Genomic DNA, 19,189 nt, shown 5'->3' with positions numbered 1-19,189 from the left:
GCCAGCAACTAGAAGCATCAGGTTAGGATTTCTGTCATACCAATGAACTCCAAGCCTGGGAGCTGATAAGAGTGGTATCTTCATGGTAGGCACTATGCTAAGAGTGGTGGCTCCCAGGCTTGGAGCTCATAGGCATGAGGCTGGGAGTGATTCAAGTGGTATCTTGATGATAGGTACTATGCTAAGAGTGGTGGTAGCCACCACTGTTAACATTGCAGCTACTGTTCCAAAGTTGGTAGTTACCTTTCTATCCCTAAAAGCCACCATTGTCAACCTGGTAGCTTCCACTCTTAAGATGGTTGCTACCTTACCTACCTACTACTGCCTTTCACTCTATACAGGTAGCTACCATTGTTAACATGGCAGCTACTATTCCAAACTTGGTAGTTACCTTTCTTCCTTTGAAAGCCACCATTGTCAACCTGGTAGCTTCCACTCTTAACATGGTTGCTACCTTACCTATCTGGTGGCTCTCACTCTGTATAGGTAGCTATCACTATCAAAATGGCAGCTACTGTTCCAAAGCTGGTAGTTACCTTTCTGTCTTTAAAAGCCACTATTGTCAACCTGGTAGCTTCCACTCTTAACATGCTTGCTACCTTACCTACCTGGTGGCTTTCACTCTTAATAGGTAGCTACCACTGTTAACATGGCAGAGCTACTGTTCCAAAGCTGGTAGTTACCTTTCTGTCCCTAAAAGCCACCATTGTTCACCTAGTAGCTTCCACTCTTAACATGGTCGCTACCTTATCTACTTGGTGGCGTCCACTCTAACCAAATAGCTACCACTCTTAACACGGTAGATATTAAGTCAATATTAGGTAATTTGGGAAAAATCTCACATTTTGGGAATCAATTACTCCATATAGTTTTGGACATATCTTAAACATACTAACTCCAAATTTATCATAGATTTAGATTCTACTCTTCAAGATCTTTCCAATGATATGTCACATGAGGGGGTTTTGAGACAAACTTTTGGGCAAGTTCACCATGCTCCCATTTTTCAAATGGGAATGGGATTTTTCCCAAATTATCTAATATGGTGTTTATTAATCCAAACCTTTAACCTAAAAGCTATTGTTTATTTCTGGCATGAAAAATTTCTAAATTACCAAGTTAGTTCCAAAGCTATATATGTTGTTCATAGGTTGACTTATTGTCCTGATTTATTGCAGGTAGAATTCTTTCTTGCTTTCAAATAGAGTCATCCAGAGGTACAGATTCACCAAAGAGCATTTGAAAAGCTGAAGCCTTATTTTGTATGCAAGCTTCGAGATCGGTACACTTGTTGTTGCATCACACATGTCCAGATGTCATTGTTACAAGATGCTATCAACCATTTACGCCAAGCTGGTCTAGGTGTGCATGGAAAAGAGTGTATATGTCAATGTAACATTTGTGGTGTTGGAGAAAAATGCACAGCTCACACACAAACTTACTCAAGCCTTACAAATTTGTGGGAATCAGTATTGTGTTTAAAGCCTGTTTGATGGGAGAGTGCCCATCTTGTGGACCCTCAAAGAAGCTTTTGACGTGTCCTATGGAGGAATCAAGTAGCGTACGCACAATAAAGGTGAAGATTTTTGAAGACATTCAAGTTGGTGAAAAAGATTCTAGCAAGAAAAAGAAAAGAAAAGTTCTCTCCCACAAGGAGATGCAACCTGGGGAACTATTTGACCTCTTTAGGGATCACTTACAAAAGTTCATAATGCACAACTTTATCTACAGATGGCAAGCTGAGCAATTTAAAGAGTGTCTACATGTATTTCCTGAGGACGATGTGGTTGTTTCAGTTGTAGACTTTGCTGAAAATTATACATTCAAAGAACAAAATGAGATTCAATCAATGCATTGGTTTTCTTGCCAAGTTACAATATTTGTCCATATCACATATGTGCAGATTGCAGGAAGTCTTCAAAAGTATTATCATTTTTACATTTTTGATGATAAAACTCATGATACTCTTTTTGTTTCAACATTCCTTCATGCTCCATCATGGATGGTTGAAAGAGCTAGGCTTATCCCTCAAGGAGCATTGGGTGTGGTCAGAGGGGAAGCCTCGCAGTTTAAGGTAGAGAGACCTTTCTACTTTGTTGCCCGGTATGGGACTCTCACAGGGTTAAAGATGACACATCATTTCTCCGGATCTGTTCATGGGAAGGGTGAACATGATGGTGCAGGTGCTATTATCAAAAGACATTTGACTCAAGAGCAGCTTAAGCCAGACTGTAGAAAATTGCAATGTGCAGAGGATGTGGTTGCCTTTTTAAGACAAACCATTGTGATGGGGCTACTGCCACATATGCATCCAAAGTAAGACCAGTTACCAGGAGGGTGTTTTGGGAAGTTAAGGAAGGCGACGTGGATAGAAGCCAGAAGTGGGACTGCAAATCTGTGGATGGCGCTCGTGGGATACATTGTGTCTCAGGTTACTCTTTTTAACAAATGGAAAAGCTCTCAGATGCAGGCAACTATCATGCTTTTGCAATTCTTGTATGCAAGGCCTTTGGAGGAGGTGCTCTAGGAAGTCACATGTCAAGAAGTGGGAGTATGTTACCCTTGAACCTTCAGAAGATGTCAGAGATGCTAATGAAGATTTTGCATACGAAGGACACCATGATGCTTTGACTGATGCACTTTGCATTGGTGACAATTTTGCTGTCATAGCTCCTCATGATAATGAGGAGCTTGCAGATTTTTATGTCTTGAAATGCACAGCTTAGAAGCAAAAATCTGATACTAAGCTAACAGATGTTAAGGGGAATGTTTGCCTTGCTGGTTCATTTGTTGTCAAGGGAATATGGTACAAACAAGAGAAAGGAAATCCCTATGAGTATAAGCTATTACGGCGCAAGCCTGAAGCTATTTTGCCATCCCACCTTGTAAGATCCATCAAGTTCCCAATGGAAAAGGTTCAGGGACGTGGAATGAGATTTTTAATTTCCCCAGAAGCATATGAGGCTATTTACAATACCACTCCCTTTGACGTTGTCGTAACGTGGACGATGTCGCTGGGAAAGTACGAGACTTCTAGCTGTGAGAGTAGCTTCTGATTCCCACAAGGAAACTCAAACACATAACTCTTCAAGGATCACAAGGCATCTCCATTTTTGATATCATAAACATGTACAAATTCACCTCAATACATCCATGAATTCAGCCTGATGATTGTACATAAATTGTGTATCAAGTGATTATCCCTTTCCAAGCATAGATTTACTGGCTCCTTTTTCCAAATCCCTCAAACTAATCACATGTAGGCATAACATAATCTTCAAATATTTTCCACATACATGTGACCATTTACATTCCATACATCAAGTGACATCAATTCCATCATTTCAAGATGTTTCTTTATCACCTCAAAACCTGCTTTTAAATTCTAACATCTCACAAACAAAAGATGGCATACGGCATAACTATAACATGCTCATGAGATTTAGAAAACTCCATGACTTGCATTCCAAAATCCGGTCGAGCAGAAAATAAAACCAACTTTCAGGAGCCTTATTGTATTTTTGATACTTTTATTCCACAATTCCACAAGTCCCAAAATCTTCTCATTCTCCAAACCTTTAAAGGTTTATAAACAACACGATTTCTGAATCGTGGATTTTAGTGAACAAAAATAATAAAAAAAACATCACTTATCTGAAAGTGAAAAAAAACGCGAGTTTTTCTTGATTTTTGCTAATTCCATATGGTCGCTTCGCTGCAGACCGTGCAAGGCAGAGTACATATATAAAATGAAAATTATATCACTAGATGATACTCAAAGAGCTCTTCAATTCTAACTCCAACAAGCCATGAACAGTAGCCGCCTCTTGTATTTTAAATTCTCTGGTTAGTTGGCGCACTGGTTCCCCCTTTCTGCACACGCTGTACTTCTGATATGCGCCCCCCCTCGTTTTCTCTGGTTTTTCATCACTTTCCCCGCAAGGAAATCGGGCGCCCCCCCACTTTTGCAGCTATTTTCACGTATTTCCTCAGTTCGAAAATACTCATGCGCCACCTTTCTTTTTTTTATTGTTTTTCGAATATTTCTTCTTTTGCTGCCAGGCAAGCTGCCCTCATAAGCTTCATATTCCTTCTATACCCATAATATATCTACTTCTCTTATGCAAATATATCGACCAAGGCAGCATCAAATATCATGTTCAAATCAGTCTACTAAGACCTTCACATGCATAACTTGTGGGACCTTCAACATCATGTATGTGCTTCAAGACACTACATCACCCATTGTTTTGCAACTTTGGGAGCTTCTTCATGATGATCATGGGCTTCATCTATAGTACCTTTCTTGAAAATTATGCATGAGTTCCATGTCACATTGATTTGGAAATGATGATGGAAAGGATCTTCATCCACATTGAGAGAAGTCCATATCATGCACATGGATAGCCATTTACATCATTCACATAGCCCTTTTACGAGCCACCCATACCATCATTTACATAGCCACACAGGCCAAGTATGTAACTGAGTGTTTTCTACTGCAAGGTCTACCATAAGCATAAGGCTCCATAATTCACACCACACTCATATACAAAGCTTCAAGACCAAACTCATCCTCAGCTCGTCTTATTGAACCTCATTTACAATATGAACATATGTACATGGGCATCATATAATGTCTCGTCATAGCACTCATTCCCATGCATCTAGATTTGTATTTGATAGTCTCATATGCATGGTCTCACACCATAGACGTGCCATGGCACGACATCCACCCCCTCTAAACCTGCACATCCTCTGGTATGTGCCAAATCATCATCAAGATCCACATATATCTGGATGTCGCCCTCATCCTCAACATTATTAGGAAAATCATCCTCTTCCTCTTCAGCCATATCCATGTTATCACTATCAAGCCTCTCATCCTGAGTTCCCTGTGAATCAAAAGGATCACTGTCAAGCCTTCTTTTAAACATCTTGATCCTTTTGCCTGCTACTAGATTTTTTATCTCTGTTCCATCAAGCTCACACAGGGTATACGTGGCATTTCCATGCACATGCTTGATAATGTAAGGGCCAAACCATCTTTTTGCAAATTTTCTTTGAACAGTGAATTGGTTGTCAAGGCTACTATCATACATTAGAACCCAATCACCTTCTTCAATAGGTTTTGGTCGGAGTCTGTGTCTTCTATCAAACCTTTCTTTATTTTTCAACCTTGCATCTTTCAAACGAGCTTTAGCAAGCTCTACATCTTCAGGCCTCCTCTCCAGCTGCCTTATTCGCAATGCAAGGAGGTCTTCCCTGTTCAATCCTTCCATCCAGGGTAATACATTCCAAGTTGGAACCACTTCTTCAACTGGCATTATTGGCTTCTGACCATACATTAATTCTGCAGGCATGTATCCTGTCCACTGAGCTATGAGTTGTACGGTCAGCCCACAAAGCATATGATAGCAGCCTTGGCCACTCTCGCATTCTTTCTCTGCATGCCTTAGCCAAAGCTTTAATGATTGGAGGATGTCCTCGCTCACTTTTACCATTGCCCTCAGGGTTGTAAGCACATGTTAGGGACAGTTTGATGCCAATTCTAGAGAAGAATTCCCTTGCTTCTTCAACATCTAGCTCACCCCTATCAATTGTTATTTTCCCAACACAACCATACCAGCAAATCACATCTTCCAAGAGAAATTTGCATACTGTTTCCGTACTCTTTGTTCTAAGAGCACGCCCCTCTACCTGATTTGTCAAATCCGCATCTGCCAAATTCCCAAAGGCATTGTAACTAGATCCACTACCCATTTGTAGTGCATGGCAAGTGGGTAGGTTGGTTGCAATCCATCACGATGTCGCACATTTGAGTACATTTGACATACCATGCATGTTTCCACATATTGGGAAATATCCTTGTACATTCCTTTCCACCAATATTTTTCCTTTATTTTGGTAAAGGTGGCCCAAACACTTCGATGTCCAGCCCAGAGACTCTCATGGAATTCTTTCACAAGCTTCCCTTGAGTCTCTTTATCACATATGACTCTCTGTGGCATAGCATTCCTCTGCTTAGGATGCTTCCAGAGGTACCCATCCTTTAGAAAATAACCATATGCTTTTGTGCGGATCCTCTTAAATTCTAAGTCAGACCAATTTTCCTGTCTTGTCAGAGTACTCAAGTATTGACCAATAAGCAACCAATCTCCTTCATACATTTCCTCAGTAAAAGACTTAAGTGCATTTGATAGGCAAATATGGTCCCCCTTTGCATATGCAGTAGTGTAGAACTTTGTACCCACATCATCAATGTCACTAATCATCTCTTTTTCATCTTCATACCTGGCTCTTGATAGCATATCTGCAACTGGATTATCTTTTCCTGCAATATGCTCAAACTCAGGACTTAGTGACTTGATATAGGCAATCCACCTAAGCATAGCAATATCTGGAGTGGTACAGCTTGCTATCATCCCAAGAAGTGGCAAGCAATCAGTTTCCACAACTACAGATGCCCCAATAAGATATTCTTTTTCACATTTTAGAGCAGTGACTATTCCCCATAACTCTCTCTTGATCTATGGATATTTTCGTTGTCGAATGCTTAATACCTTTGCTCCAAATCTGATTACATACCTGTGATCATCCTCATCATCTTGCCCTACTGCCCATCCTATCCCAGTAGGACTAGTGTCAACTGTAACAATCACAGGCCTGCCACACTCATAATCTGCCTTCCTTAGAGTAGGTGATGATTGAAGCAGATATTTCAGCTTCCGCATAGCTTTAGTATGTGCTACATTCCACAAAAAATTTTGATTTTTCCTCAAGAGTTGATAAAGAGGATCTGCTACATGCGCATAATGTGGGATCCAAATAACATAAAAGACACATGCACCAAGAAATCTCCTCAGCTCTATAACATTAATGCATATCTCTTTCATTCTTTGTATTGCATCTATCTTGGCTGGACAAGGTCGGCGTCCACTAGTACTACAAAGATGTCCCACTATTAGCACTTCACCAACCCCAAACACTGATTTCAGTCCAGACAAAGTAAGATTCACTTCTTCAAGCCTGGATAGAATCATATCACAATCCTTTATATGATTTGCCACAAACTTGCGGCACCCCTTTGAATCCAAATCCCCATCTTTGTCTTTCTCATCACAGCCTTTTATTGGCACATCATCCAGAAATGGCATAGTTATTTGTGGTATGAAGTCTCGTAAGACTTTATTCATTCCATTCATCATATGTGCCACTGAGTTGGTGGCTCCCTGTGGTAAGGTACACATCCTTACTAATCCCAAAGGAGTTCTCATTGTGGTCAAGTCCATGCTTTGTATATCCAGCTGGAACTGATCATATCCCGAATACAGATCACCCATAGAGTATATAGCTTTCCCTGCAAATGCTTCTGCAAACTCATCCACAATCGGACCTGCTCCCACATTCCTGATTGTGACTTTGTTTACAGGTTGCATGTCTTGAATAAAGCGTAATGTCCCATTTTTCTTTGGCACAGTAAACCATCTGTTGGAATATGGAGCGCATGATGGCTCCAAAATTCCCATCCTGATCTTTTCTTTTAGTAATTCCATCAGCTTTGGCAAGAGAGCCTTTGGTACTGGAATCGGCCGCAAGTTCCAGGGCACATGTGGTACAGTGAAGATCACCATTGGCGCTGTTACACTTGGATCAACACAGCCTATCTCATGCGGCTGAAAAGCAAAGGCTTTCCCATGTTTCACAAGCATTTCCTCAAAGCATTTCTTTTCAACTGGCAACAGAAAATCCCTTTCACCAATCTTCAGCTCTTTTAGAGTTTCCTGTGTAAACTTATGCCCAATTTTCTTCGGATCTCTGAGATTTGGTTGTATAGAGGCTTCATCTATCTTCTCCTTGCTTCCTGGTGGCAAAGGCAAGGCAACTGGTTTCACCTTCTTTGCAACTGTTTTGTACTTTGTATCAACATGAGCATCCATCTCGCAATTCATGTTTTTACATTCCACCCCCTCAAATTCCCGGATTATATCATGCATCTCCACAGATGACACCTCTATCATTTCATTTCCACCCTGTAAGCATGCTCTTCCCATATTAAAAAGCACATCCATAGTATCTACAAATGACACCTCATCAAGCACCCCTGAAATAAACTCATTCTTCTCCAAAATACCACACTGCTCAAGACTTTTTTGTTCATTTTGTACATGTCTACGCATGCCATGCTTCAAATCCTTGCTTTTTACAAAGACCAGTGACCCATAGCTAGAAAGTCCCTGAAAATTTGCTGAGAAGTTATTTACATTAATTGAGTCCTGCGAGAACTCATTTTCCTTTGTACCATTGGAATCCCGCTTTACAATGGCACCTGGCCAAAATCCCTCATCTCCCTGTAGTTCATGAATTCTCTATTTATCTTTGGGAGTGACTGTGCTCGAAGAGATTCACGGTTCCTTTCATGGTTAATGCAAACTGTCAAGAACTGAACAGCTTTCTTGCCATCTTTACTCCTTATTCTTGCATATGCCGAGCCATCATCCAAAACTTTTGTTTCCATCCTCACAGCTGTAATGTAGGGTTGCCCAAGGATGAGGGGATACGATGACATCTCCTGAACAAAGAAGTTCTGATCATCTTTCACATCCCCTATAGTTACCCTTACATTTGGACATGCTGCAGATGAGTTATTAGCTGCTTTAATCATCCACCCATGATCTACATCCATTGGCCACTTACATTTGTTGTAGAGATTTTTAGCCATAAGATTTATTTCAGACCCATGATCAATTAGAGCGACATACGGCTCTTCCAAGTCACCTATCTTGACAAGAGTTTCAGTGGTTGCTCTTGCCCAATGGCTCCTGGAGTAATGACTCTTTGTAAGAACTTCTTTTTCATCGTCCTCTTCCACAAAGCGCACTTGTCGTGCCCCATCAGCAGAGTGATTACATTCCACCACATTTTCTCTCTCTTCCTTTTGCTGTACCTGTACTCCATGAGTCTTGGAAGTGCTTGCCTCCCCTTGTGATGGAATAGATTCAATTATGGACTGTCTTTTCCTTCGTATAATATCAATTATCTCATCATGGAATTCTTTCTTTGCAATCCCCAAGACTTCCCCTAGTATAAATTCCACCCTGCTGTTTAGAATCCTCTCTTCAAGCACCTTTTTGAGATCTATTGCGGCTTCAATATCAGATTGAAGCTTATAGAGTGGACTTTTCCCTTTACCCTTCTCCTTCTCATGCTTCATTTTTGCTGGCACTTCTTCCATTGATACTTCCTGTGGAGGTCTGCTATGCTGTGGAGGCATATGTGATGGCCCAGGATCCTTCTTTTCACTACCACGAGTGACCCTTTTTGATGGCCCTCCTTCCTCATTTTCCCTTTTACGCTTCTCCTCTACCTGTGCCTCATTATTCTAGCATTTAGCAATGTAGGCATGAACAGATAAAGAATCCACAGGCTCCTCCCAGCCAGTCTCAAGATGTATACAGTCACCTGCCTCATGCAAAGCTTGCTTAGACACCTTCTTTGACGCAATTAATTCCATTGTTGATGGCCAAAAATCTTCATTCTCATAATCTTCATCATTCTCAGATCCCTGCTTTGATTGACCAGCCTTTAACCCATAGGTTGCTGCTTCAACCATAGAGATGGCATGACTAGCAGCCATATCCTCAACCAGCTTTTTCATCCCTCCTTTCCCAAAGTTTGTACTTAATGGAAGACTAGTCTCTGTAAGGTGGATTTTCCCATCTTTGAAAAACACAAGTTGATTTTTGAGGGCTTCTTTATAGCTAGCACAATTTTTCTTTGCATGTTCTGGGTCATCACACCATATGCATCTGTATGTAAACCCTTCTTTGCTTTGAGGCCTTTGCATAGAAGCCTGCCCTAATGGTAGCCCCTTTTCTTCAATCCTGGACATCTTCAATTTTAGATCTCGCATGCCCTTAATAAGTTCTTCCATCGGCCCTTCTACCTTTGGGATTACAGCAGCTGGTTTTGGTAGATTCTCAGGGGTAACAGCAATTATAGGAGTTGCCGAGCTCATCACCATTTTATCCCTCCTTCGTTGCCGCTTTGCTAGCATGGTGACTGCATCCTCAACATCATTCCAATCACTCTTTAGTCCTTGCTCTGTATCCTTATCCTCAAGGAGAATTTCCAGTTTTTCTTGGAGATCTTTCCCAGCTGCTTGTAAGAAGAGCTCTGTTTTCTCTCTATCCAAAGTTGTGCGCTCTATCCTTGACAGTTGGGCATAGCGCTTCTCAAACTCTCTTAGCAACTCTGTGGCAGAAATTCCCATTTTGGGTTTTGTGACCCATTCCAAGAAAGTTCGTTTGGTCACTTGCTCAGAATCCTCCATGAAATATTCGTCCTTTAAAGCAAGCTTGAACTCCTCCCAATTTCTGCCACCATGTGCTGTCTGCAATCCTCTTATGCGCTGTCTTATTTCAGGAACACATACCAGCTCAAAACTTTGAACCATATCCTCCTCAGTCACCCTATTTAGCTCCATTTCCTTTATGTAATTGCGCAGGTACTTTGTAATATCCTTTCCATCAAATTGATCCACCTTTTTCACAATTGATTGCAGTGCTTTGGTCGTGGAAATTTGTCCCCTCTCAGCAGCTTGCTGCTGTTGCATATACATAGTAAACATTTGAAACATCTGCATAACCCCGGGGTCAAAATGAACCCCCTGACCCTCAGGATTCTCAGCCATAGCTTCCCTGTATATTTCACCACACTCTCACCCCAGCAGTTTCACGTCGGGTTCACCAAAGAGCTGTCGTAACGTGGACGATGTCACTGGGAAAGTACGAGACTTCTAGCTGTGAGAGTAGCTTCTGATTCCCACAAGGAAACTCAAACACATAACTCTTCAAGGATCACAAGGCATCTCCATTTTTGATATCATAAACATGTACAAATTCACCTCAATACATCCATGAATTCAGCCTGATGATTGTACATAAATTGTGTATCAAGTGATTATCCCTTTCCAAGCATAGATTTACTGGCTCCTTTTTCCAAATCCCTCAAACCAATCACATGTAGGCATAACATAATCCTCAAATATTTCCCACATACATGTGACCATTTACATTCCATACATCAAGTGACATCAATTCCATCATTTCAAGATGTTTCTTTATCACCTGAAAACCTGCTTTTAAATTCTAACATCTCACAAACAAAAGATGGCATACGGCATAACTATAACATGCTCATGAGATTTAGAAAACTCCATGACTTGCATTCCAAAATCCGGTCGAGCAGAAAATAAAACCAACTTTCAGGAGCCTTCTTGTATTTTTGATACTTTTATTCCACAATTCCACAAGTCCCAAAATCTTCTCATTCTCCAAACCTTTAAAGGTTTATAAACAACACGATTTCTGAATCGTGGATTTTAGTGAACAAAAATAATAATAAAAAACATCACTTATCTGAAAGTGAAAAAAACGCGAGTTTTTCTTGATTTTTGCTAATTCCATATGGTCACTTCGCTGCAGACCGTGCAAGGCAGAATACATATATAAAATGAAAATTATATCACTAGATAATACTCAAAGAGCTCTTCAATTCTAACTCCAACAAGCCATGAACAGTAGCCGCCTCTTGTATTTTAAATTCTCTGGTTAGTTGGCGCACTGGTTCCCCCTTTCTGCACACGCTGTACTTCTGATATGCGCCCCCCCTCGTTTTCTCTGGTTTTTCATCACTTTCCTCGCAAGGAAATCGGGCGCCCCCCCACTTTTGCAGCTATTTTCACGTATTTCCTCAGTTCGAAAATACTCATGCGCCACCTTTCTTTTTTTTATTGTTTTTCGAATATTTCTTCTTTTGCTGCCACGCAAGCTGCCCTCATAAGCTTCATATTCCTTCTATACCCATAATATATCTACTTCTCTTATGCAAATATATCGACCAAGGCAGCATCAAATATCATGTTCAAATCAATCTACTAAGACCTTCACATGCATAACTTGTGGGACCTTCAACATCATGTATGTGCTTCAAGACACTACATCACCCATTGTTTTGCAACTTTGGGAGCTTCTTCATGATGATCATGGGCTTCATCTATAGTACCTTTCTTGAAAATTATGCATGAGTTCCATGTCACATTGATTTGGAAATGATGATAGAAAGGATCTTCATCCACATTGAGGGAAGTCCATATCATGCACATGGATAGCCATTTACATCATTCACATAGCCCTTTTACGAGCCACCCATACCATCATTTACATAGCCACACAGGCCAAGTATGTAACTGAGTGTTTTCTACTGCAGGGTCTACCATAAGCATAAGGCTCCATAATTCACACCACACTCATATACAAAGCTTCAAGACCAAACTCATCCTCAGCTCGTCTTATTGAACCTCATTTACAATATGAACATATGTACATGGGCATCATATAATGTCTCGTCATAGCACTCATTCCCATGCATCTAGATTTGTATTTGATAGTCTCATATGCATGGTTTCACACCATAGACGTGCCATGGCACGACAACGTATAGCTTGCTGAAAATAATTCAAGCTGTTTCTTTTGGACATACTTGTTTTTTTTGGATCCTCGTCTACTCGTGTTGATCTCTTGCAGGCAAGGGTCACCAAGAGCCACACCAGGCTTGTGGGTGTCTGTGAATGATAATTAAACTTGCCTGATCTTTCTTAGGGATGCTCAAATTGTGGTACATGGTAAATCTTACTAGGCACATTCCATACATGTCAAGGTATTCTTTTACACTATGGGTCTTATGATGTGGCATGACCATATTGCTCAAGATACACCTGGGAATAAACCAAGCATCTGCATACTAAGCTAGCAACATCTGGAAATAAATCTATCACCCACTAGTACACCAGTACCTAGCAGCAGGAACTTGGTAGCACTTGGTAGTAGCCTGCAAACACCTAGGTAGTACCAAGGTAGCAGTCTACAGATTATACTAGTGTTTCAAATTTAGTAGTGCAAAAAAATTATAGCAGAAATTGAAAAACTTTACATTATACCAGTGTTTCAAATTTAGACTAAATGATACCTGTAATCAAGACAATAACTTATATATCCAGTCTACAGCTTTGCAAGAGTGCAAAAATGGCCATCGCATTATGTCAGTTAGAACACTTCTACAACATATACAAGGTTCCAAAGTGGACTCCATAATAAAAATTACATTTAGCTTGTTGGGAACATAATGGGCTGATCATCACAAGTCTTGCTATGCTGTCATCATCTTTCATGATTGGTAGCGGCGTATCTATAGTATAGGTGACGCGATCCTCGACACCAAGCCATGTATCAAGCCAGCCTCTGAGGACTGTCGTAAGATAATCTTGCATTTCCCCAGGGTCTTGATCTTCCATTTTCTTTACTATACATGCGGTTCCTTGAGGATTCCATAAAGTTTTGTACTCGCTATCATCCACCATGATAGTGTTTGTTGGTGAATATTGAGGATAAGCCTCCCAAAACACGGTCAACTTCTTATAAAACACTGGTTTCTTGAAAATTCTCTGGAACTTAGTCTCCTTTGTGCAGAACTCTTGCGTGAGCACGCCTTTGAACCAGTGGACATGAAAAGGCATAAAGCACCTCAAAATTCTGTTTGCATTGACCTTGTTAGCACAAGTCCATATAAAGACAACAAAGCATTCCAAGCACCATTGCACAAACCTCTCAGCATCATGCTTTTGCCCTAACAGCTTCCTGCCACCCATATCTGTCACTTCAAGCATATTCCAATAGGGGGGGTTTGTGCATATCTGCAGTCAACCGTTGTGAGTAGCACTCCATTGAGATCCAAAATTAAAGTTGGCCGTAATTGAAATGAAGGGCTGGTTGGATCCTCCTAGGCATGATACATCTTTGCATTAGGATGTCTCACACTACCACCTGCAATCGATTCAATATCATCTCTCAGTTCAGTTCTCTGATTACTCTCATGCTTTTCAAACAACTCTGATGCTTTCTGATCAACAGCAATATGGGCACTTACATCACCCTCCACTGAAGCTGTGTCTTGTGCCTCATAATGCTCCTTGAACACATAGTTCTTTGCTGGTTCATTTTCTGAGCTTTGAGAGCTGTCCTTTTCAGTCCCACATTTATCTTTTACCTCACTTTTCCCTTGAAATGCATCATAAAAACTAACAGCCTGTGCTTTAATCTGTCTTAGCATGTCAGCAGCATTGTTCACGGGAACACCATAATCCCGTGTTTTCCTTGCATTCTGTACTATGGCTGCAAGGGATGATGTCTAGACAAAACACCAAAAACCCGCCTTTTCCCAAACATCATTATCCTCCTCTGTGACTTTATTACCATCCTGCACTGTATCAACATCCTGCACTTTTTCACCATCTTGCACTTTATCTCACCACCATCCTGCACTTTTTCACCATCATCCTGCACTTTATCACCACCATCCTACACTTTTTCACCATCATCCTACACTTTATTACCACCATCTTGATTTTTATCACCATCCTGCACTTTATTTACACCATCATGCACTTTATCACTATCTTGCAGTGTATCACCATTCTGGCTTGTGAGGACATTACCAGATATTTCAGCCTAGTCCATCCACACTGACAGTGTCTGCAATGATAAATTTCATACATTGGAAAAGAAATGAATGAAATACATAACAATGAGAGATATATAAGAAACAAAATAGTCGAACTCTTTTCATTTCATTAAATAGAAAATGTCAACAATTTGGTTATAGAGCTAGAATGGCTATTGATGGGACAAACCCAAAAAAGGGGGTTGACATGCATTCATGGGGAGAACTAGCAGAATTTAGAGTTGCAATCTTTTTTTGACTTTGGCAGTAGCACCTTTTCGTCCCGATCCTTTAGAGATATTGGCAGGTTCCTCCTTGTTCGGTTGATCATCTATTATATTAGAAGCTTTATCTAGGTCCTTATTGCTTGCAGTTGGAGGACGCTGGCTAGAAGATTCTCCTGCATGGAAAACAATCATTAGCAAGTGAAAACATATTAGTCTACATTCAATTATAACATTCAATTATAAAAGTGAACACAACCTTTCGTTTTCCTCTTTCTTCCCCTTTTCAACATTTTAAAGGCTTGTAGGTAGTGAAGGACTCTCTTCTTGATGATTCTCCTTGTCCATGTCACTATCTATAGGACTTTCTACACCCAAGTCCACAAGTTCTCTCTCCTTAATAGTGTCATCCTTTGGATCAGGTTCCTATTTTTTTCCAAGGAAATCTGCCACGCTCTCAAGTTCCGTGTCCAACTGTAAATTTTCTACATTACAACCTGGTGTTGAAAAAACTTCATCCATTGGCTGAATGTTTTTGGCATCCTCATTATCTACAAATAAATTCAATCATTAGAAAATAATTTCCCACCTTAGTAGATAGTAAACCATACCAAATTGAAAGTAAACCCTCACAACTTAACACAAGCTCTACCGATTCCAGCTACAAAAGTTACATACTAGAAGCTATCATACTTACCTTCAAACCTCCCAGCTTGCCTTGGAGGCCTTGGTAGCTTTCAGCATGCCTTAACATCTTGGTATCCCTTGGTAGCTTTTAGCATGGAAGACTCAAGCATATCTTGGTAGCTTTTAGGCATCCCTTGGTAGCTACCAAGCTTCCAAGGGTAGCTGTTAGGCTTCCTAAGGTAGCTACCAGGCTTCAAAGGGTAGGTATCAGGCTTTTAAGGATAGTTGAGAGGCTTCAAGAATAGTTACCAGGTACCTGTTGAAAGAACGGTAGAGGAGGAGGAGACACACACACAGGAGCAAACCCTAATGTATATTGCAAACCCTAACCATAGAGGGAAGCCATGTCCACTCTCACACAAAGCATAATGCACTAATCCATAATCCACACAACACACAATGAGTTGTGTCCACACTCTACTAACCCTAGCTAATGTCCACACACTATGACCAGCTGGACACGCGGTCATTTATGTCTCACACATGTTCCTACCTAATCTGCCAGCACATAGCATAGCTGGCTCACACTGACATATCGAGCTTGAATCTCAACAGCCCCTCTCAAGCTCATGATGTACTGCCGATGAAGATGTAGATGAGCTTGGGATATCAAGACTCTCAACACTCCCCCTCAAGCTCATCCCATGTACTCCCAACATAGTCCGGAAGTACTCAAACTTCTCCCTGTTAAGTGGCTTCGTGAAGATATCAGCCAACTGCTCATCAGTCTTCACATAGTGAAGATCAACTGTACCATCCAGCACCTTTTCTCTGACAAAGTGATAATGGACCTCTATGTGTTTGGTCCTCGCATGAAATACTGGATTCTTTGCCAACTGCATACTGCTCATGTTGTCACAATGAATGACAACTTTCCCATCAAGAGGCTCACATAAATCTGCCAAGAGACTCTTTAACCATATAGCCTCACAAGTAGCAATGGCTGCACCTCTGTACTCAGCCTCTGTACTGGATAAAGCAACTGTAGGTTGCTTTTTGCTACTCCAACTCACCACAGCACTGCCAAGTGTAAAAGCATATCCACTAGTAGACCTCCTGTCATATGCGCTACCTGCCCAATCAGCATCTGTGTAGCCATGTATGTCCAAGTTTTTACCACTCTCATAAAATAAACCATAATGTGCTGTGGTCTTCACATATCTCATGATGCGTCTCACTGCATCCAAATGTGGTTTCCTGGGGCTCTGCATAAACTGGCTGGCTAGCCCCACCGCATAACTCAAATCTGGGCGTGTGATAGTCATGTATATGAGACTACCAACCATCTTCCTGTACATAGAAGGATCATCCAATTCCTCGCCATAATCAGCCCGCAACTTCACATTTTGCTCCAATGGTGTACTCATAGGCTTACACCCTGTCATGCCATACTTTGCCAACATATCCAAGGCATATTGGCGCTGTACTAACCAAGTACCTGCATGATCTTTCACCACTTCAATGCCAAGGAAGTATCTCAACTCACCAAGATCTTTCATGTCAAATTGCCCACTCAAAGCTTTCTTGACATGCATCACATCTGCACTATGATCACCTATAATAATCAAGTCATCCACATAGATGACTAGTAAAACAATCCCATGCTGTGTCTTCTTCACATAGAGTGAAGAATCTGCTGTAGAAATCTGAAAACCAAGTGAGATAAGATATCTACTCATCTTATCACTCCAAGCACGTGGTGCTTGCTTCAGACCATATACTGCCTTTTTCAACCTGCATACGTGAGTGGGATATCTAGGATGTACATACCCTTCAAGCTGTGCCATGTACACTTCCTCTTGTAAGTCTCCATTCAGAAATGCATTCTTAACATCCATCTGATGCATTTCCCAGCCATTAGCTACAGCCATAGCAATGACTGCTCGCACTGTGTCCATCTTAGCCACTGGGCTAAACGTCTCATCATAATCCAATCCTTGGGTCTGTGCATAACCCTTTGCTACCAATCTTGCCTTATGTCTTTCAATAGAACCATCAGATTTGCACTTCACTTTGTAAACCCATTTACATCCAATAACATTCTTGTCCTTTGGTAGTGCAACCAAGTCCCATGTATCATTATGGACCAATGCGTCCATCTCCACATCCATTGCTTTTTCCCATACATGCTCTCCAATAGCCTCTGTATAGCATGTAGGTTCCACATGCTTCACCATAGATGTCATGTATGCATAGTGCATAGCAAAATCTCTGTATGTCAACCTGTCAACAGGATATCTGACCCTCTGGGATCTCCGCAATGCATGCGGGTCACTCTGTACACCTGTGACTCTAGCATGTGGTGGCACATATCTGTCCTGTCTAGCACCAGGTGTGCGTAAAACAGGTATGCCAAGCTCCTCATCAAGACTCTCCGAACTAGAGGACTCATATCCTGTGATTCCAATTCCTTCGACTTTCTTTTTGCCCTTATCCATAGCACTACTCCCAGTGCTTACACTCTCATGCCTCAAACGTCCTGACCATGGACGTACACTGCTACTCTCAGCTTCTGCTGCTGGCCCAGACATAGTAGTAGAACTAGAACTTGCTTGTGATGGCAAGTTCACAGGCACATCAGCCTCAAGTGACTCAATAACTCCCTCATCTTTTGCTTTATACCAACTAGCAAGCTCATCAAACACCACATCACGTGAGATGACCACTTGTCTAGTTTGTGGATTATAACACTTGTAGGCTTTTCGATCCTGTGCATATCCCGCAAATATACATTTCTCTACCTTAGGATCCAACTTCCTTCTTCTTTCATCAGGCACATGCACATAAGCTATGCATCCAAAAACTTTAAGATGTCCAATGTCTGGCCTGTAACCTGTGAGCCGCATCTCTGGCGTGCTTCCATGAATGGCTACTGTAGGTGTTTTGTTCAATATATAAACTGCAGTAGCACATGCTTCTGCCCAATAGTAATCTGGCATGCTCTTTTCATTAAGCATTGCCCTTGCCACTTCACATATAACTCTATTCTTCCTCTCAGCCACACCATTCTGCTGAGGTGTATACCTGCAAGTCAATTGTCTCCTTATTCCATGCTTCCTCAAGAAATGCTCAAAAGCTTTTGAGGTGTATTCACCACCTCCATCTGTCCTCAGACATTTAATCCAACAGCCATATTGCTTTTCTGCAAAAGCTTTGAAATCCATGAATTTTTCCAACACTTCACTCTTCTCTTTGAGAAAGTATATCCATGTCATCCTGCTAAAGTCATCAATGAATGTAACATAATATAGACTGCCTTTGATAGATGGGTTTTGTGCAGGACCCCATACATCACTATGTACTATCTCAAGTGGCCTGTTACTCATATTTCCTTCTCTAGGATATCTCAATCTTGCCTGCTTCCCAAACTGACAGGCTTCACAAACATGCATATGTCCATCATATTTGAACCTAGGCAATCCATTGACAATGCCTCTTGTTTGCATGTTCTTTAATCTCTGTATATTGACATGTCCAATCCTCTTATGCCACATATCAATATCCTGTACCACATTCCTGCTCTTTGAGAACATGGCTGATTTTAGCTCAGGAATTCCAGCATCCAGCTTAAACAGTCTTCCTTCTTTCTTGCCTTTAGCAATCACTCTACATCCATGTTTGAAGTCTTCAACGAAGCATCCATGCTCATTGAATCTAACCTGTAATCCCTGTTCTACCATTTGACCAACTGAGGCCAAGCTTTTAGTGATCGAAGGCAC

Source organism: Cibotium barometz, chromosome 2, assembly GCF_041138505.1.
Source record: "Cibotium barometz isolate CiBa-2024 chromosome 2, ASM4113850v1, whole genome shotgun sequence".
In the NCBI taxonomy this organism is placed as follows: domain Eukaryota; kingdom Viridiplantae; phylum Streptophyta; class Polypodiopsida; order Cyatheales; family Cibotiaceae; genus Cibotium; species Cibotium barometz.
The sequence above is the reverse complement of the archived record's forward strand: the minus strand, read 5'-3'. Positions refer to the sequence as shown.